The 21,662-nt window shown below is 39.2% G+C and overlaps 1 pseudogene; it reads right to left on the reverse strand.

The window, feature by feature from the left end:
* Positions 1-313: 313 nt before the first annotated feature.
* Positions 314-21,282, reverse strand: LOC102990463 (nitric oxide synthase-interacting protein-like; annotated as a pseudogene).
* Positions 21,283-21,662: the final 380 nt, after the last annotated feature.

Genomic DNA, 21,662 nt, shown 5'->3' on the forward strand with positions numbered 1-21,662 from the left:
AATTTAGAGATGATTTAAAGTGTATGGGAGGATGTGTGTAGGTTATATGCAAATATTTCGCCAATCTAAATGAGGGACTCAAGCATCTTCAGGTGGATTTTGGTTCTAGGGGTCCTGGAACCAATCACTCCTGGCGCTCCGCCCCCGCCGCCGCCCCCCCTCAGGGTTAAGGTAATTTACTCAAGCTAGTTAGCAGTGAACCAGGGTTTGTACGCGGGCAATCTGGTTCCAGAGGTTTTCTCCCTGTCGTCTCAGCCCATTTATTTGATCTCCAGCACACTTAGGCCTGCATCACTGGCGGCGATTTGATTTCTCATCTTGCAAAGCCGGTAGTGTCCCGCTGCAGCCACCATATCTGGTTAGTGAGCTTCCTTCCGGTCACGGCGTCCAACACGTCCTTCTGAATCAGCTTCTCCACCGCACTCAAAGGTGAGCGCGGCACCTCGAGGGCTGCAGGACTGCGCAGGCGTGGCGTTGTTGGGTTGTCGTGGTGCGTGGCGAGCCCCACGTGGTCCACACAGCCTCCCAGCGACGTGAAGCGCAGGGGCGTCAGGGCCGTTGTGCAGAGCAGCTGCTGCGATGTTGGGCAGGTCGCTGTATGCGACAGCTTCTCCAGCGTGGTGGCCTTGGCCTCCGGGGTCAGCGACAGGATCCAGAAGCTGGGTAGAACTTTGCCCTTGTCCTTGCTTGCAGGGCTGCGCTTGCCCCGGGGTCAGGCATCATTTGGGCGATTCCCCGAGGCAGCCCTGGGCGTGAAGGGGTTGAGGGGTCAGCTCACGATGGCCACCCCCTCCAGGAAGCCCCGCACCTGGTCTTTCACCCCGGCCACTGCCGCTTTTTGTGCTCCTCGCGCCGCAGGTCGCCCAGCTGCTTCTGGCCGGCCTTCATCTGCTGGGCGTTCTCCTTTTGGTGCAAAATGTACTCCAGGATTGCTTCACTCATCCAGGAGGCCATCCGGTGTGACGGTTGAGGTTGGGGCAGGGCTGCAGAGTGAGGCCGCAGCAGTCGAAATCCTAGACGGCATCCCGGCCCACTTCTGGGTTCCGTAGCCTGAGGCCTCTGTGTCCTCCTCCTTGTCATGGTGAGTGTGCGGGCCCTGCAGTGCTGCTCTTGCAGAGCTGCATCTTCCTTACAAACGACTCCTTGTTTCTTCCTGGCTTCTTCAGATGTGCCCTTAAACCAGAAAGGAACCAGAGATTGCGTCTTATGTTAATTTAGCCAACTTTCTTTTGACTGGTGTGTTCATGCCATATCTTTTTCCATCCTTTTACTGTTAACTTATTTATTCTTAATATTAAAAGTTGGTATTTTGTGGATGATGATTAGTTCGTGCTTTTTACCTTTTTTGACCGTCTCTGTTTTTTACGTTTAGACAATTTACATGTAATGTTATTATCGACAGGGTTGGATTTAAATCTGCCATCCTGCTAGTCGTTTTCTATTTGTCCCATCTTTGCTTGGATCCTTCTCCCCTATTTTCTTGCCTTTGGGGCTAACAGAGTAATTTTTTAAATGCCTTTGTTCTGATAAGCTCACCCTGTGTCCAGATGATCAGACTCTTGTACTTTTAAAAGAGGTGTTTTTCCAAATATGCAAATTATTTGCCTGGATAAAGTGAACTGCAAGAATTTCCTGATGATACTAGTGAAGCTGTTTCTCAGGTTGTAGTCTTATCTTTCTGCACAAGGCTCTTCTTGAGCAAACAACGAATGTTATGTTGTCTCAGGTCATCCTAGCTCTCGGGCCCAAATAGCTAGGTTTCATTTATTCACAGAGTAGGAGGATGGATAAAGTATGGCATTGTTATACACTTGAATATTATACAGCAGTGAAAACTAATGTAGCAGTGTGAAGTAACATGAACATGATAAACCTCAAAACAGTGAAAAAAGCAAATTGTTAATACATAGAGTATGAAATCATGCCTGTTAATTGGAGAACATGTAAGTGATAAAACTCCAAATAAAAACAGAGGAATGATGAAAATAAAATTCAGAAGAGTTCCTTGCCCCTTCCTCCCTAACACAAAATAAGAGAAGGGTGTCATCAGGGAGAGTCAGAGTGCGAGCTTCCAAAGATGAGTGGACTGGTCAAGGTCCTTCAGCTTATACTTGTTTAAACTCTGTGTGCTATATATTTTTGATTTTTAAACATATTAATTAAGAAGGCAAAAATGCTAAACTTGTATAGTACTCAGAACATACTCTGTCACCTTCTTCCCTTTTCTATTCAAGTATCACCTGGCATTCAGTCCCCAGCGAATCTGGGCATTTTCCAATTGCTTCCACATGTCAGCCCTCAGTTTTATCCTGTAAGATAAGGAGAAATTGTTTTTATGACCACTAATGCTCCTTACAGAAATAGAAGTTTTGGTTTTATAACTCTGTTTGAATCTGCCAAATGCAGACTTCTTATTTTCAATTAATTGGAATGTGCTAATGATTTATTTGTGATCCTAAGACTTCAATTAGGTAGAGTCTTAAATAGATTGGGTGTGATATTCAGGTAGGTGGTAGGACTAAAGGTCAAGAAACACCTCTTTGTTTCAGTGGGTGGGTGGAAACCTGCTAACCTTTTTCTTCCTGTAAAAAGCTTCCCCTGGATCTGAAGATTTTTCACGTGTGTCCATTTTGGTGTTCTTCCTGGAAGATTTGCCTTCATAAGGATTACGGGTTTCAGGATACTGGAAACTGGATTAACTCTCTTTCCTTTAGTGCAGGAATTAATTAGTCTTCGATTTCTCTGTGTGTAGTCTGCATTAATATTTGCCACAGGAAAGATTTTCACAAGTATCTTTTTGGTAGACTGTGATTTGCTATGATTTTCCACAAGCCAACATTTCCCGTCACAGAGATACTGTGACCCCATTAATCAAAGGCAGCATGTGTCATATATGAAATCTTGTACACACAGCTGTGGGGAGCTGGAGATAATTGTTAATGAACTCCAGTCACTCTGCCAGAGCACACAGCCTCTGACATCCTGCCTTGCTCCTGTTTTCCCTCTCATTCCCCCTTACCCTAAAACCTCACCCAGACCCTTTTCTGAAGACGAGTACAGCCACCAGGCCCAGACTGCTCCTTTCCTAAGGATTTGTATTTGCTGGCAAGGCAACTTAGAGGCGAGGCTATCGCATCTGACTAGAGCATTACGTCCCCAAAGACACAAGGCCTCCAGAAACCCTCTTCAGATGCTAATATTCACACAAAGTGCCGCAGGCCCCAGCTGGCCTTCACCTGCAGCTCTGACAGGCAAGAGCCTCAGAATGAGGTCCTGGTTTCCATAAAAATAGGAAGGGCACACATGGTAAATGGCAGAGATCTCGCCCAAGCTATAAAATTATTTAAAGTCAGATTCCAGACAGTTAAAACTAATTGCTGTGAACACAAAGCCCAGGCAGCAGCCCCCTTTCTCCTTTTTTTTTTTTTTCCAGTAATTCACTTGAGACAGGGTAGCTTGAATCCTCTACTAATGCGCACACCTAAAATTAAATGATGCCACTAAATTTAAGATGCAGCTGTTGTTGTTAAGGTTCAAACATGTTTTAAGCACAGGAGAAATGTGCTGTGTGGTAGGGCGAAAATATTAATGGGTCATTTAGAATTGTCCCTGTGTTTCTGTGGTTTTATGGGGGTACCTTGCTTAAAGGTAGCATTATTGTTATTGCCGGTCTTATGGCTGATTTTCTGCTCCTGCTGGGTATAGTTTGCAGCCTATTATTCTTTCTGTAAAACAGATTTGTAAAGGAAACGACGCTTAATCCACCAACATGTTCCGAGCGTTGGTAAACTGAGTACAAACCAGGAGAACTCCTTGCCTTATGGCCTTTTTTTGGAACTAGCATAGAGAAGAGCTGTAGAATCCTTTCCCTGTCTATCCTTTCTGTTCACTGGATATAGTACATAGGATATCACTGGGGGCAGAATGTTGACTAGATTTCCCTTACCAGATCTCAACATTCTGCTCCCGCTTCGCCAGGTGCTAATTTGAGAGCACCTTTATTTACAGAAAATGATTGGTTTACAGAAAATTATTGGAACATGGGTTCCCTTGCTTTTTAAGTTTAGAGACCCTCTTTGACACTAAAAAATGTATTCATTTAAGATTTCCAGTGCCTTTTAGTTCGTATTGCCTTTGTAGGGGAGCAGAATTTACCACCCTACAGTGTGTCTCTTTGGCATATTAATTATTTGAAACTGCTTCTTTTCTAAGATACAGCAGACATGGGAGAAACTGAACACCAAGTAGGAGTTACCCTTTTGTAGGAAACATTTATATTTGTAAGGGAAATCTCCACTTGTAAGGGTGTCTCCCTCTTGGTACCTGGATGAGGAGAATGACCAAATCTCTAGAAACTCTTATCAGTGGAGAAGACACGGACTTAAATTTATATAACAGCCTTACCCTTGTTTACTGGGCTTTTCCTCCCATAACTGACTCCTCATCCTCAGCATCCTCTTTTGTCTTCAGCTGAGGATGGTATTTAAGGTGAGGGCTTCGGCCAGATTGGCCAGTTACTTGGTTTTCCTGGGTCTTTCTCATGTATACATGTTGTTAAACATTTGTTTGATTTTTTTCCTGTTAAGCTGTCTCATGTCAATTTGATTCTTAGACCAGCCAGAAGAATCTAGAAGGGTAAAGGAAATTTTCTTCCTCCCCAATACCTTGGAATATACTTAAGTAGTAGGTATTCAGTAACATCTTAAAATGAACTTATATTTAGGTAATTGAAAATGCACGTGTGTGGAGGGGGGTGTGTGTGTGTATGAGAATGGCTGTACATACATGTGCGAGATGTTTATTAGGTCTTCAGACGGTGATTAGTACTTCTATGTGTGGATTCCAGGATGCCACTCAGAATCCTTATGACCTTTCTAGGAGTCCCCTATCTCCTCTCTTGGTTAAAGAAATAAGAATCTAGAGGGAGAAAACTCTAGGTAGTGAGTCAAGAGGCTAGAGTTTGGTCTATATTCAGTTGTTTGTACTCCTTTTGGCATTTTAACCTCTCTCCGCTTCTGTCCCCATTGTAAATTACGGATGGCTTATACCTGTCATATCTATCTCATGGTTATAGTAAACGTGACATGCAGTTACCCAGTAGCACCCTAAACCCACTATTCAGGGAGCTACTGTCCACTCAGTTAAGGCTTCCTACTTTGACAGAAGATAAGGTACTATAGGTATTCTCGTATTGAACCAGATAAGGAAAGCTTTGGGGTATGTAAAAAAAGAGAGAAGAAAATATAATGTTAAAATCAAGAATTGGAGGAGATCTCAAAATACTAAAAGTGACAATGTTATTCTCCCTGAAATTCATCAGACCTCAGAAGAAAGATAATTCAGAGAAGAGGAACCAAAACTACTTTTTTTTTTTTCAACTTGCCCGTAGTCAGAAAACATATGTTGAGCACATGCTTCCTGCCAGGATAGTGCTTGGTTCCTGGCACTCAGAAACAGTTGCGTTTAAATCCGCCTGTAGACTAGATAATTCCTACACCCAATATAAAAGTGACAATGTTATTCTCCCTGAAATTCATCAGACCTCAGAAGAAAGATAATTCAGAGAAGAGGAACCAAAACTACTTTTTTTTTTTTTTCAACTTGCCCGTAGTCAGAAAACATATGTTGAGCACATGCTTCCTGCCAGGATAGTGCTTGGTTCCTGGCACTCAGAAACAGTTGCGTTTAAATCCGCCTGTAGACTAGATAATTCCTACACCCAATATTTCCCCTTTGTTCTTGCTCTCTTTCCCTCCCTTCCTTTTTTTGCTCCCATATTTTTCTCGAGGAACAGCTTAACATTTATGAAATTAAAATTATTAAATTTGACTACTTATTATTTGTAGATCCAGGTTTTGTAATTTCCAGGATTAATAATGCTCTTGTTAATGTAGTTTAGCCTTGAACATTTTATTCTTTGGGGTTTTATATCATCATCATACACTAGAAGGAGAATATGTTACTTTGCATGTTAAAATAAAGTTGTTTCCTTATTAATACCAATTTTACTAAGTAAATAAATAGAGAAATAAATAGGAAAAATCCATATCTCCTAGCAGATTCAGCTTAAATTGACTCTTAAATAGCACCTAAAAATAATTTTGTCATCAATTAATAGCTTTCTTAAACCAAAAATGTTACCATTATATATTTGCTTTATGCTGATTAACTATTAGTCTTTAATCCGGTGTGCTGTTATTAATACGACCTAGCTTTTTGAGAAACTGAGGGATTCTGTAAAATTGTAAGTAGATTTTCTTGTTGGTTGGTTGGTAAATTAAATATTCTTTTCCCTTTGAGATTCCAAAGTTGTTTTACTTCATTTAAGATTGATCTTTAATCAGCTTCTTGTCCCCCAAGTATTTGTAGTTCTGCAGTGGGCAGACTGCAAAACGAGGCAGGCCACTTTAGTTCTTTGTAATAAAGTTTCCAGTGGTTTGGGGGAAAAATGGAAAAATATTAGAGGGGTAAGTAGGTGGTGACTTATCACTGGTGCAAAGGAGTGAATTATGCTATAAACAAGAGTTAAATATTTGGTAAATATGGACAACAATATCATTTGCTTAGAGGGAGAAAGCAGTTGGCTATATCACGGTGCTCTGTGGCATACCAGTGAAGAGGTTAAAACTTCTTTAGCAATTGTATGGTTAAGTTATAAAGACCACTTCCAGGAACATGGAGTAGATGTTTTTTTTTCCCCTATACTCATATGAAATACAACTAAAAACCCTGGACATTATTGTGGTGTAAGTCCTGAAATTAAGATTCAGTATTATCTGCCTGAGCATCAGAAACCAGAGGGCCTCAGGGTGATGAAAGAAAGCAAAGAGCTAAATAAATGGAGAGACATACCATGTTGATAGATTGGAAAATTCAACATAGTAAAGGTTCCAGTTCTTCCCAAATTGATATACAGGTTTAATGCACTTTCTTTTAAAATGCTAACAAGATTTTGGGGGGGGTATGTAGAAAAAAACCCATGAAATTTAAATGGAAAGTTAAGGAACTAGAATGGCTAAAACAGTTTTAAGAAAGAAGAATAGAGGGGAAAGAATGTCTACTCAATTAATAATAGCTTAGTGATCAAAGCTACTTGGAGAAGGGATAGACAAGTAAATCAGGGAAAAAGAACAGTTCAAAAATAGAAGGAGACAAATAAGCCCAACTAATTTTGACAAATTTGCAAAAGCAATTCAATAGGGGAAGGATAGCCTTTTCAACAAATGGTACTCGAGCAATTGGACACCCATAAGCACGAAAACAATCATAAAGCTTCAACATCGTATCTTATAAAAATCAAAACCAAAGTGTATCATAAATGTATCATATAAAATGTAAAACTATAAGAGTTCTTTTAAAAAATATAGGAGAAAATCCTTAGGATCTAAGGAGTCCTTAGACTTGACACCAGTGGAACTACCCATAAAAAGAAAAATTGGTGTATTGGATTTGATCAAATTAACAACTTTTGCTCTATGAAACATGCTGTTAAAAGGCTGAAAAGAAGCTAAAAATATTTGCTAACCACTATCCAAGATGAGTATCTAGAATATATAAAGGACTCTTAAACCTCAATGGTAAAAACAAATAATTCAATTAGAAAATGGGCAATAGACTTGAAGAGACATTTCTCCAAAGAGGATGTACACATGACAAAAAAGCACAAGAAAATATATTTAACATTATTATCCATCAGGTAAATGCAACTTAAAGCCATAATAAGACATAACTACTTACTATTAGAGTTATTTTAATAAAAATTAGTGATAACACCGAATGCTAACAGGGATATAGAGAAACTGCGTCATTCATACATCACTGGGAGGAATGTAACAGTATAGCCACTCTGGAGGACAATTTGACAGTTTCTTAAAAAACTAAACATCCAACTACTGTATGATCCAGCAATTGCACTCCTGGATATTTATTCACGAGAAATAGAAAACTTATGTTTACACAAAAAACTGATAAAAGTTTTCATAGCTTTTTTGGTAATAGCCAGAAACTGGAAACAACCTGTCTTTCAGTTGATGAACAATTAAACAAACTGTGGTACATCCATACCATGAAATACTTCTCAGCAGTAAAAAGCGACACCCTATGGAAACAACCTACCTGTCTTTCAGTTGATGAACAATTAAACAAACTGTGGTACATCCATACCATGAAATACTTCTCAGCAGTAAAAAGCGACACCCTATTGATACACACAGCAACTTGGATGGATCTCCAGAGAATCATGCTTGGGCCAAAAATCAATCCCAAAGAATTGTACCAGGTATGACTCCCTTTATATAACTTTCTTGAAATGACAAAATTACTGAAACGGAGGGCTGATCAGTGGTTGCCAGAGATTAAAGACAGTGGAGGAGGGGGGAGTAGAGTGTAGAGGGGAATGTGAGGGAGTGGGTGTGGCTATAAAAGGGTGAGATGAGGAATCTTCCTTGTGATGGAAATGTTCTGTATCTTGACTGCATTAACGTCAGTATCCTGGTCGTGACATTGTACTAGAGATTCGGAAGATGTCGTCATTGGGAGCATCAGGGTAAAGGGGGCATGGTATCTCTCTATACTACTTTTGTAACCAAACCCAGGTTCGGCCGCTCGCTGCTCATAAGCCAATCATTTGAGAGGCAAGTGTCAGTAGAAAGGAAAGGTGCTTTAATAAGAAAATCCGGCAATCTGGGGAGATGGTGGACTCGTGTCCAGAGACCAACTCCAAAAATTCTGCTCAGCCATGACAGTTTGTTTCTAAAGGGAAACATGAGGGGGAAGAATCTCAGTGAATCATCGAGGCGGGAGGTTGGCTTCTGCATCATTCTCCATTGAGTGCGGACTGGCTGACTTCCTTCACATGTTATCTTGCCTACTGAGGGGGCTGTTGGCGGGTGGAGAGCTAGTCAGTTTTTAGCCACTTAATTCCTCATTCTTACTTCTTTTTATCTAGGAAAAGAATCAATAGGTTAGACAAGGCATGGTGTGCCTTCAGGAGAGCATAAGTCCAAGTTAGTTTCAATTGTTTAGTGATCTCATTCCTATAATGAAGTTCTTTTAAGGTTAGAGGGGAACAGAAATGGGCAAAGGGGAAAGGGGCAAAAGAGCTGCTTTCACTTTTTCAAACTGCGTAGGAATATGCAATTGTGTCAAAATTAAAATTTTAAGTAACTATAAATAATCTGGTTGTATTCTCCTATAATTTTTATATAAATGGCTATATGATTCCACAAAGATACCTGTGAAATTGGAGTATGGTTTTCACTATGTCATATTAATCCCAGGTGTACAGTTTCTTCATGATCCCAGTTTGTAATTGTCTTGGGTACCTTTTTAAAATTCATGTTTCTTCTGGTTCCTTAAGGTCAATGCTCTCTTTCTTACAAAGGATAGGCTCTTGATGAGTCAACAGTGCTTTCAGCGGGACGCTGCATATTAGAGAAAAGCCAGCAAAGTTCTCCCAGGTTGGGCAGCCTTTCACCTCCATACCCCTGGAATGAGTCTCAGTGGGAAGTAATGCGGCTCATTTGAAACCATCGTTTAATAGTCATAATAAAAAGAATGCAAAAAAAAAAAGAATGCTCAGAGGAATGGAACTTAGAGCCCATTCGTCATATCAGTAAACAACATTCGCATTTAAAAGGGACCTCCTGTTTTTGCCCGTTAAGTGCAGAGGTTCTGGTAGCTTTTGATTTATCACCTCACATTTTCGGCCTGCCCTTTTCTTTAAATATATAGCACGTTCAAATCCCAAATCAATATGCGTGGTGTTGTATTGAATTTAAGGCGAGCAGCGACAAGAAAAAACATAGTCATGAGACACAACTTTTTAATCTTTCATTGAATGACAGTCTTACTAACAGCCTAGAGATAACAAGGTGCAAGTTTTCCTATTTTATTTCTCCTCCAAAGTTTAGCACCAGGAGTTTCAAAGTCACACCCACAGATAAGACCACAAAAGTTTGGCACAGTGACCCCCTGTGATGCCATTTCATGCCTCTATGGCTTTGTTTATTCTGCTTCCCTGGCCTGGATGACTGTTAACCTTTCTCACGTGGCTAACCCAACCCTATCCTTACCTCAATTAAATTACCTCTAATAAATCATTCACCTCTTCCTCCAGGGAGTCTTCCTTGACTGCTTGAGGATGGGGTAGAGGCCTTCCCTGTCTCTTTGTACCCCAGGTAATATGTAATATCAGAGCATTTTACCATATTGCGTGGAAAATCTCCACTAGTCTAAACACTTTGAAAAGAGGAGCTGTGGTTTATCTGTTTATCTAGTTTTCCCCAGTACTTTACACAGTGTGCTCAGTAAATGTTGGAGGAATCTGGGCAGTGGTGAAATATTTACATAGTAGAATTGACAAAAAAGTGGGAGCAAATCACACAAGAAAACCAAATGAGTTTATTAGATTTTTTTTGTACAGGGAATCTAGTTTGGACACAGTGGATAACACAGATGTGGTTTAGTGGGTACTTTCTGTGCCTGAGCTTTTCTGAATGAGGAGAGTGACTTTGATATTTTCATTATTACTGCAGGACTGAAAGTGCCATAAGGACAGGAACTCTGTTGCTCCTGCTTTCAGAATTGGCCCTCAAACAGTGTGTCTTTGATCCCAGCTATGATTATTTCCTTATATTTTAAGTGATCTATTTGATTACTGCAAGTAGAATTGATGACTCAGAGTATGCACAGGGAATATTTTTTTTACAATTTAAATATTCTCTGGAAAGATTTTAAGAATTTGTACCTACACTATCCATCAGATTTCGTTCTTTTTTCAGTGCTGGCATTGTAACTTTAAAAAATGGGTGAAAATTATAATTTTCATTTATTTTATTATTTTCACTCATATTTAAATATGGATTAGAGGTTAGTATATATCATGGAGTCAGACACACCTGGATTTGAAATGCAGCTCCATAATTGCAGGCTGCATGACCCCGGGAAGTTTATTTAATAGATCTAAGCCTCATCTCTAAAGTGGATTAATAAATGGTACTCACCTTGTAGCAGGGTTGGGGAAATATTCAGATAATGTGTATAAATTGTAAGTACGGTGCCTGACACAGTGCAGTTATTCAATAAGTATTAGCTTTTATTTTTACAAGTACTGTATCAGTCTTCCATTACCAGTGAGGTTGAGTATTTGGCCGTATCTGTTAAAATATTCTCTCTCTGCTTTTCAGTCCTTTCTTTCCAGGCCCTTTATTCATTCATATATTGGAATTAATGCTCTCTCTTTTTTTTTCTTCTTTTTAACTGAGTTCTAAAAGTTTTCCATACATAAAAGATAGCAAATCTTTGTGACATGTGTATTTTGAGTAGTTTTACCTAATTAGTCCTCTGTCATTTCATGTTATCTGTAATATTTCACTTTTTACCCAGAAAAGTAATGATCAGTTTTGCTCCCCAAACATTTTGAACGCTCTGCACTTTCCTACCTTCTTTGAAGTTAAGCACAGTCATATGACTCACTTTAACGTGAGCAATAGCCGTTATGTTACTTGTGGGCAAATAAATGCTTCAGCAGCCACTGTGCAACTTCCTCTTCTGCATTGATTGTGGCAGCATGTGATGATGGCAGAGATGGAGACAATGTCAGCCTGCGTCCCCAAGTGACAAAGATGAGTGGTACCTCCTATTTGCAAAACGTGTGAACAAAATAAACCTTTGTTGTATTGAACTCCTAAGATCTGGGGGTTGTTTATTACTGCAGCATAATCTAGCCTATCCTTACAGATGCAAGGATATTTTTGCTAGATTTATTTTAATTTTTAAAGGTAGTCACATTTAGCTATCTGTTCCTTAGAAGTACTGCCTTTGGTATTAAATGGATATTATGCTGAGAAAGTCCGGAAAGTCTGTTCTAACTCTTGGAGTGCCCAAACATGGACTGAATGGCTTTTTGAGGTAGTAAGTTTCCTGTTCGTGAATAATTTTCAACAGAGTTATGGCTGTGTGTCAGGAATGCTGTGTAGTTGTTATATGTTATATGAGTGATCAGAATAGTTGACCTTTAAATTTCCTTCCTGCTGTTTGGATATTAAGAGTAACGCAGAGTTACAACTCAAGGAACTCGCCATGTACCTTAGTATTTGCAAAGATGATGTAGAATCTGGGGAAAAGATTCTTTCGTCTTTTTCCAAATAACCATAAATCTGCAGATAAAATAATCCCCAATTTTTAGGATAGATCTAAGTTTCCCTGTGTATTAAAGCTCTGTGCTCTTCACAGTTTCTTCAGTGACTCAATTTCACCCATACGGTACAAAATAAGAAACATTGCCTTCTTATACATCTTGAGCAGATTCCTTACTGAGACCATATTTTACTGTTGTTCTTGAGTTGTATAATAAGTCAAGACAGGTATACGGGATGTAGAATCCTACTGGCTCCATGAAAGGCGATTGTTTCAAAGCACCAAAATTAAAGTGAAGAGTATTTCTCCCCTACTCTGTCCGCGGCAGCACTTCAAGATGTTGACACAGGGGGGTAGGGCAGCATCTGAACCACTAAAATGTCTCATATCAGCAGCTTCCTTTCTTCTCCATGCCACCAAATGACCCTTGAGTAAAGAGCAAACTCTCCCATTCAGATGGGCTCCTGGAAGTTATTTTCCCCATGTGATTGCCACCCCCTCCCTTTATTCCTCAGGTTCTTGAGTTTTGGTGGAAAAGATTCAGTAAGTTCAAGGCTAAACAAAGATAATTTGAAGAATTGTATAAAAACACTCTTCCAAACTAATACAAGTTCTTTAGGTTCTTTGAAGAGAAGCACCAAAGGATGAGCTATTAAGAAAATGATACCATCCACATCTTGGCTATTGTAAATAGTGCTGTAATGAACATAGGTGTGCATGTATCTTTTCAAATTAGTGTTTTCATTTTCCTCAGATAAATATTCAGAATTGGGATTGCTGGATTGTATGGTAGTTCTGTTTTTAGTTTTTTGAGGAACCTCAATGCTTTTTTCCATAGTGGCTGCAGCAATTTACATTCCCACCAACAGTGCGCGAGAGTTTCCTTTTCTCCATATTTTCACCAAACCTTGTTGCTTCTTGTCTCTTTGACAGTAATCATTCTGACAGGTGTGAGGTGATAGCTCCTTCTGCTTTTGATTTGCATTCCCCAGATGATTTGTGATATTGAGCACCTTCACATGTACCTGGTGGCTATCTGTATGTCTTTTTTGGAAAAGTGTCTATTTCAGGGCCTCTGTCCATTTTTAAATTGGGTTATTTGCTTTTTTATATTGAATTGTATGAATTCTTTATATATTTTGGATATCAATCCCTTGTCAGATATACCATTTGCAAATATTTTAACCCATTCAGTAGTCTACCTTTTCGTTTTGTTGGTAATTTCCTTCGCTGTGCAAAAGCTTTTTAGCTTGATGTAGTCCCATTTGTATATTTTTGCTTTCTTTGCTTTGCCCGAGGTGACAGAGCCAAAAATATATTGCTAAGGCTGATGTCAAAGAGGTTACTGCCTATGTTGTTTTCCAAGATTTTTGTTGTTTCAGGTCTTACATTCATGTCTTAAATCTATTTTGAGTTTAATTTTATACGTTGTGTAAGAAAGTGGTACAGTTTCATTCTTCTGCATATAGCTGTCCATTTTTCCCAAAACCATTTACTGAATTTCTCCATTGAATATTCTTTCCTCCTTTGTTGTAGATTAATTGACCATATGTTTGTGGGTTTATTTCTGGATTCTCTATAATGTTCTATTGATCTATGTTTCTGTTTTTGTGCCAGTGTCATACTGCTTTGATTACCGTAGCCTTGTAGTATAGTTTGAAGCCTGGGTACATGTCCGTGGTTGATGAATGGATGAAGATGATGTGGCATGTATATACAGTGGAATATTACCCAGCCATAGAAATAGTAAAATCTTGCCACTTACAGCAACGTGGATGGATCTGGAGGGTAGTATGTTAAGTGAAATAATTCACAGAAAAACAAATACTGTATGATTTCACTTGTGTGTGGAATCTCAAAAACAAAACAAGTGAAGAAACAAAACAGGCTCATAGATAACAGAGGACAAACTGATAGTTTGTAGAGGTGGGGAAGGTGGAGTGGAGGGATGGACAAAATAGGTGAAGCAGATTAAGAGGTATAAACTTCCAGCTATTACAGTAGATAAGTCACAGGAATGTTATGTATACATAGGGAACATGGTAATATTATAACAGCTTTGTATGGCGATGGGATGGTAACTGGGCTTATTGAGGTGATCATTTCATAATGTCTAAAAATATCGAATTGCTCTGTTTTACACCTGAAACTAATAAAAATTAAAAATAAAATAAATATAGGCATTTATAGCTATCAGTTTCCCTCCACACTTCTTTAGCTGCATCCCATTATGTTTGGGTTTGTTGAGTTTTGTCTTTATTTGTCTCCAAGTATTTTCTGATTTCCTTTGCGATGTCTTCCTTGATCCCTTTAGGAGTATATTGCTTCATATGCATATGTTTGTGAATTTCTCTTATTTCCTTTTATTATTGATTTCTAATTCTGTTCCATTTGGTCACAGAATACATGGTGTGATTAAATTATTTGAAATATATATTTTAAAACCCTAGCCTCATTAAATCATTAAATTTTAGTTAGGACAGTTTCTGTTTTTGTTAATATCACATACTTTTTAAAATGATTTTTTCCTTCATTGTAGTATCTTTTCTTATCCATCTCTCAGCTTTTTCACCTTTGGCACCCTGGTGTGGGTGGGTGTTTGTTGCACCTGGAAGATGTGTTGGAGAAAGTGGGAGAGATGTGCAATTGAGGTTACAAATATCTGAACTTGTAGCTTTTGTAAAAATACCCTCTAACTTCTACCTTTTAACAGTGATGTTGGGTGGCTAATTTTATCCACTGGTTTTAAAATCCTGGGAGGAAACATTCTGAAATAGATAACATTTTCTTCAAAATCAACCTTGACTCCCATTCTAAATGCAGTTTTTGAAATTTAGGTGTGAAGAATTTCTTAATCTTTCCTCTCTGTCTCCTATCCCATTTTTATTACAGTCTCTCAACTGGGTCTAACATGCCCTGTGAGAGCCCCTCTGTTTATCTTCTTCAGAAATTAAACATCTAGTGTTCTGTTGGTATTGAGAGATATAACTCCCCACTGATGAAGGGATCTAATGATGTAGCTGCTCTGTAAACACCCTTTAACTCCCTCCTAACCTTCAGAGGTAGTGGATACCACTATTTCTGGAGGAAGTAAATCGGGTTGGTTATTGCTTGGCTCTTTCCATTGCTGGCCTAGAATTGAGCTTTCTAGGAGTTTGTGTCTTAAGTATCTACCTCTTTACTATAGTTTTTGCAGTGTTTTATGGGGAAGAAAAGTGACATATGTGGATTTAAATAGCCTCCTTCTCGTGGAAGTTCTGTAGAATCTATTTTAACTACAGTGAGACGTGGTTATATAACCTTTAGCTTTGAGACTGTGATGTGTGTTTTCCTATTTATCGTAGGGAATATGTTAACTTGTCATATATGTGTTACGGGAAATCAAATCTGAGTTTACATCAAACTTGTAATGTTGAATCAAGTGATTATAAGTTCACTTCTTATTAACTCAAGAAGTATAAAAACAATCAGATGCTCCTGAACTAAGGAAACAGCACCTGTTCTCCCCTTTCTTCAAGCACAGGGAAAGTCGTTCTAAGTGTTGATTTTAGCAGTAACATTTAAAAACACTATGAAGAATCTTGACTTTATTCTCAGTGTAGTGATATTTAAACTAACTTCTAATGCTGATTGACTAAGGTTTGCTCTTCTTTAGAAATGAAAGGGAGAATATCTATTTTTTGTCCTTGATAAGTTTGTACTTTGATTCGAAAGATAAAAAATAATTATGGAATAGGTATGCAATTAGAAGTAAGTTGGATAGTGCAGAAAATAAAATAGTAGCTTTTCATTTATCTGTAATATCCTTAGAACTACGACTGTGTATACTTTGACTCTTATTTTTATGTCCATATTTTTACAGCTTTATTGCTAAAGTTTAGATATATAAACTGTGTTTTTAAATTATTTTCTTCAGATTGTAAGTCTCTCAAGAAAGGGAAATTATCTTTTGTGTTTTTAATCCTATGACTATCCTAGCACAGTGCTTAAGACTGGTACCAATTTCTGGACATTGAAGGAAGTTATGGCTAAATTTTTATTACCTGGAAACTACCAGGTAAAATGTTTAATTATCTAAAGAGATAAACCAAATTTAAGAGAAATAGACAAAAATCAACAAACAACTTTTATTTAAATATTTCATTTAAAAAACAAAATCACCTGCTTTCATCTGGTTTCCTAGGAGTTAGTTCAAGGCTCAAAAATCGCTTTCACATCTACACCCATTGTCCCAATCTGTAAGGAATTCATTCTCAAGATGGAAGCCTTGAGATGCAGTCCCACACAGGAAATAACGTTTTTGTTTTGCTTGTGGGCTCTACTAAAAAATGGCAAATTGTTTTTGAAAGATTATCTTAAAGTAAATCATCTTTATTTACTGAGCTCTTACTCTTTGCAAGGCGTTGTGGTGGGTTCTTAGAGAATACAAAAATAAGACATAGTCCCTATTATTAAGGACTAGAATTAAATTTAAAAACAAAATAGCCACAAATAAAGATTTAACGAACAATTGAAGTGCCACATGAGGATGTTATGTGAGTTCAGGTAAAGAGAGAGATCGTCGGTATTATTGCTACTGATGAAGTTAAACATTTATTTAGCATATGTTAGGTTCAGGACACTAATCTGAACACTTTACATGTATTAACCTCTCTTAATTTTCATAACAAATCCATGTTGTAGATACCTATTATGTCCACTTAAAAGATTAGGAAACTGATACACAGATAGGTTAAGTAACTTCCATAAGGTCTTGCAACTGGCAACAAAATAAAACCCAGGGTAGCAACATTACAGAACATAATGAGGAGCTGTAATGTCAATTGGAACATTACAGGTGTTAATCACGAGAAAGAAAAAGAAAATTAGGAAGAGAAATTCAAGTTCATGTAAGTCAAAATTTGAAAGTAAGATAAACAAAACTGGTTCAGTCTTGTGGGAGCTGAGGTATTATCTAAGTGTAAAATGAACGTATAATTTATTTTCCAAATTTGGCCACTTTCGAGAGTGGCAGGGCTACTGACTGCACGTGAATGCTCCATGCAAACTGAGACCCATGGTCATCCTGGTTGTACCCCTTGCCCTCAGATCCTTAACTCCTTTCCAGCTGTGGTAATTGTGTGAGCAGGGCTGGCTAACCCCTATCAGGCTGTGTCAAGTGTAGAGGAGAAAAAATAGGCTTTAGCTCAGTGTCTGCGTCTGCACTTCAGTGCAATTATCTTTGACAATCTGACCTCCTGAACTTTGGACTTTGCCTTTTTAGAGCCGTTTTGCTTCCTTCACTCTTTGTATTAGTGAAATTCTATGGACACAAACTCTGACCTGCTTCAACTTATACAGTACACTTGATCACTTGCAGTATGATCAACAACTGCAAAATCTGACCTATGCACTGTTTGACTTACGGAGCTAGTCAGACTCTTCCTGCAGAGCCAAAATTCTGTCTTTTGTATAGCCCTTGCTACTCTTAGCTAGATCTGCCTCTTTACCACCTATCAAAGCGATGATTTTTAAAATACAGTTTAGTTATGAAACAAAAGTTGGAAAGGGCCCTACAGGGAGTGAGGACATTTTCCTGGAGATGGGGAATGGGGATTGGAGAGTAGGTTATTAATGGATTTTGAGCAGAAAAATGACAAGATGAAAGTAAAACAATCTGCTGAGATATGTCAGGTGGATCACAGTGGGAGACTGAGGACAGCAAACCGGTCAGGTGGACACATGAGTGTCCATAAAGTATTGGTAATAGATGTTAATTATAAGGGGGCAGCAATGGGCACCCAAGAAAAACAGGTGGAAAAAATACTGCAAAAGGAGAATCTTCAGAAGACAACGTTCCAAAGCCTGGAATGTAGCCTAGAGTTCTTTGGGTTCAGTGAATCAGTGAATACTCTCGATTCATTTTGTGTTAGATTGGGTGAGGGAGAAAGTGCTAGTGTTTTTTCTTTATCCTCCCACAGACTACATCATATTAGAATGTATCTTCTATTTTTTTTTTTTTTATGTCTGTCAACCACATTTTATGCAGAATCATCTCCTCCAGAGCTAATGGGGCATTCAGCTTTTCATCTTCAAGATGTAGCTCACTGGCTGGCACAGGAAGGGGCTTTAAGTAGTGGTTTTGTCATCTTGGCTAAGGGGGAACTGAATTTCCGTGAATTTTCTTCTTCATATGGTTCCAGGTTAGGAACGGGAGAAATTGACATGAGTTTTGGGAGGCAGAAGTGAAGCAGCAGCTATGTCTGCTCTGAAGGTCAGTGGTGCATGAGCTGGGGTAGCTCACACGTGTTATTGTTCCTCTGCTAATTAACCTTGTTCATCCGACAGCATGTGAAAATCAGGTGCCTGTAGAAGCAAGCCTTTGAGTGACCAGGAATCTGGCATGGAATAACTTTAGTGAAAGTAAGGACTATAATGGGGTTAGCTGGTTGCTTTTAAGTGTGGTAGAGAACGTAGGGGAAGAAAATTAGGAGCTCAGGGCTTTTAGATTTCCGTTTCAATGTCTGGGAAGAAACCAGGGAGCTCTAAGACCACCCTGAAGGAAACCCTTATGTCCTGTAGCCTCATGGCTGAGATTTCTGAGTGTTAAATCCAAGGTCTAAACCTGCGTGGGGCTGAATTACAGCACAGTTGAATTACCAGCATCACAGAGTCTCTTATGTTAAAGTTAAGGCATTTGTTTGGAAGGAATGGTATCCTGGAAACTGGATTCATATGTGCAGATTCCAATAAATCTGGGGATATTGGACCCCTAAATTTTACTGAGCCTCTTTTACCAGCAGAAGCAGGCTTTCTGTCTTCTCTTCCTGGCAGAGGAGGTTAGCGTCCCCTCGGCTGTAGAACCTGAAATGGGCCTCGAAGATAATGTTCCTTGCCAGGGACGACTGTTCCCTCTCAATCCCAATACATAAACCTTCCATTGCTTCTAGACCTATAACCAAATGCAAGTCCAGACAGTGCTGGGAGGATAAGGCACACAGTGTGACCTATGAGAATGGGCAATATAAAGAAGAATTGCAAGGTTTTGCTGCTTTATACTGAAAGTAACCTGGGGGAAAATTAGGAATGGATCCTAAGTGTATTGGGGGAGAGTGGAAGGAATAAACTGTTGGGTTTGGATGGCTTACTAAACGGTAATTCGGGATTCAGTATGTTACTTTGAGCCACTGGGAGTCTCTTTAAAAGTCAGCTTGGTTGTTTGAAAGCTGTACCCCCAAATCTCCTATGAAGTTGAAATGCCAAACTGAAAATGAAATCAAGCAGAAATGCCGAAACTTCCTGGTATATTGTAGAGGATGACATCCAAAAGCTTAGGGAGAGCTGAATGCTGGAGTACATTTCTCCAGTAAGATCTGCTTATTCACCCCCCAGCCATGTTCCCCGAGAGGGTCCAGAAGACAATTCCTTCACCAAGGCTGCGGATAAAAACAGTTGTGAGGAGAGGTATTTTTAAAGAGTTCTTTGGTGGAGAGTCTCTGAATTCCTGCCAGTAATAGGAACGAGCTTGGAAGAGGATCTTGAACTTAACACGAGAATGCACGTCAGCACGTTGATTTCAGCCTGAGCAGAGAAGCCACCCATCTTGTGCCAGACTTCTGACCTACAGAACTGCAAGCTAATAAATGAGTGGTGTTTTAAGCCAATAAATTTGTGGTCATTTGTTATGCACCAGTGGAAAACTAATACAGGTAGCAAAGGGCAAGTGGAGGCCATTAAAATTCCCTCTCCCTACCAAAATAGTTTAATAATAATAACAATACCAGATTCCTAAGGGAATTGCAGAATATTGTCACCCACAAGGGCTTAAGAGATGCAGGAGTGGTGATTCCTAATACAACTTTTTGTTTTTAAGTTGAAGTATAGTTGATTTACCATGTTGCTTTAGTTTGAGGTGTACAGCACAGTGATTCAGTTATACATATCTATATATTCTTTTTCAGATTCTTTTCCCTTATAGGTTATTACAAAATGTTGAGTATAGTTCCCTGTGCTATACAGCAGGTCCTTGTTATAACACAACTCTGTTCAATTCACCTTTCTGGCCTGTGATGAATACAGATGGATCTTGAAGAGTGACAGACTATTGTAAACTTAATTAGATGATGAGCCCAATTGCACCTGTTGGTCCAGATGTGGTTTCATTGCTAGGCGAATGGATACATCCCATGTCATCTGGTATGCAGCTCTTCATCTGGCAAATGCTGTTTTACCCATACCCAATAGTAAAGACCATTAGGAGTAGTCTTCTTTCAGCTGGAAGGGTCAGCAATACACCTTTACCGTTTTAACTCAGGGCTCTATCAACTCTCAAATCCTGTCATAATCTAGGCGACCAGGACTTGCCTCAGTTCCAGTCCACCAGGCATCACACTCTTCCTTTACATTGATTATATTGTGATACGTGGATCTGATGAGCAGGAAGAAACAACATCTCTAGTTATTTGATTTAGACATTTAGGAGGTGGAAAATAACTCCCCACCACCACCAAATTCATTGTCACCTAATATTAGTTTCTTATTGCCATTGTAATACATTACCACGAACTTAGGGGGCTAAAACCAAAGCAGGTTTATTATCTCACTGTGCTGGAAGTCAATGCACCTTGATTACAGATGCTGTGAGAACTGTGTCCCTTTTGAATACTCTAGTGGAGCATCTGTTTCTTTGCCTTTTCCAGCTTCAGAAGATTGCGTGTAGTTACTGTCCCCTTTCTCCAGCGTCAACACCCACAGCACAGCATCTTTAAAGCTCTCTGCTTCCATCTCTCTCTGACCTTTGCTTTCATTGCCACATCATCTCTGACTTGAACCCTCTGTCTCCCTCTTATAAGAACCCTTGTGATTATATTGGGTCCATGAGGATAATGCTGTGTAATTATCTCAAGGTCCTTACTTTAATCACACTTGCAGTCCTTTTTGACATGTGAACATATTCACAGGTTTGGAGCATTAGGATGTGGACATCTTGGGGAAGATGTTATTTTGCCTACCACATACCTCAATGAAGTTTCTTGGATCTGAGGCTGTCGGGATGTGCTTTTCAAAGTGAAGGGCAAGTTGCTGTATCTGGTGCTTCCTACCACTAAGAAATGTCCGTAGCAGTTGATGGGCCTCTTTGTATTCTGGAGGAAACATATGTCTCATTGCAGTATGCTACTATAACCATGTACAGAGTAAGCTGAAAAGCTACCAGTTTTCACTTGGGTTCAGACAAGAAAGAGAAAGAAAACTCTGTAATAGGTCCAGCAGGCAATGTGAGCTGTCCTTGCTCCTGGATATATAATCCTTGAAGTGTCACATAGGGATGCCTTTGGAAGGCTTTCACAGGCAAATCACATTTCAGACCCTCAAGATTTTGGAACATCATTATGCTTATCTCTGCAGATAAAGATAATCATTTTGAGAGACTACTTCTGGCTTGCTTTTGGGCCCTGGGAAAGACTGAACACTTGGTCATGGACCACCGAATTTCCATGTGACCTAAGATGCCCATTATTAAATGGATACTGTCTGATCACCATGTA

Source organism: Physeter macrocephalus, chromosome 19 (genome assembly GCF_002837175.3).
Source record: "Physeter macrocephalus isolate SW-GA chromosome 19, ASM283717v5, whole genome shotgun sequence".
Lineage (NCBI taxonomy): Eukaryota > Metazoa > Chordata > Mammalia > Artiodactyla > Physeteridae > Physeter > Physeter macrocephalus.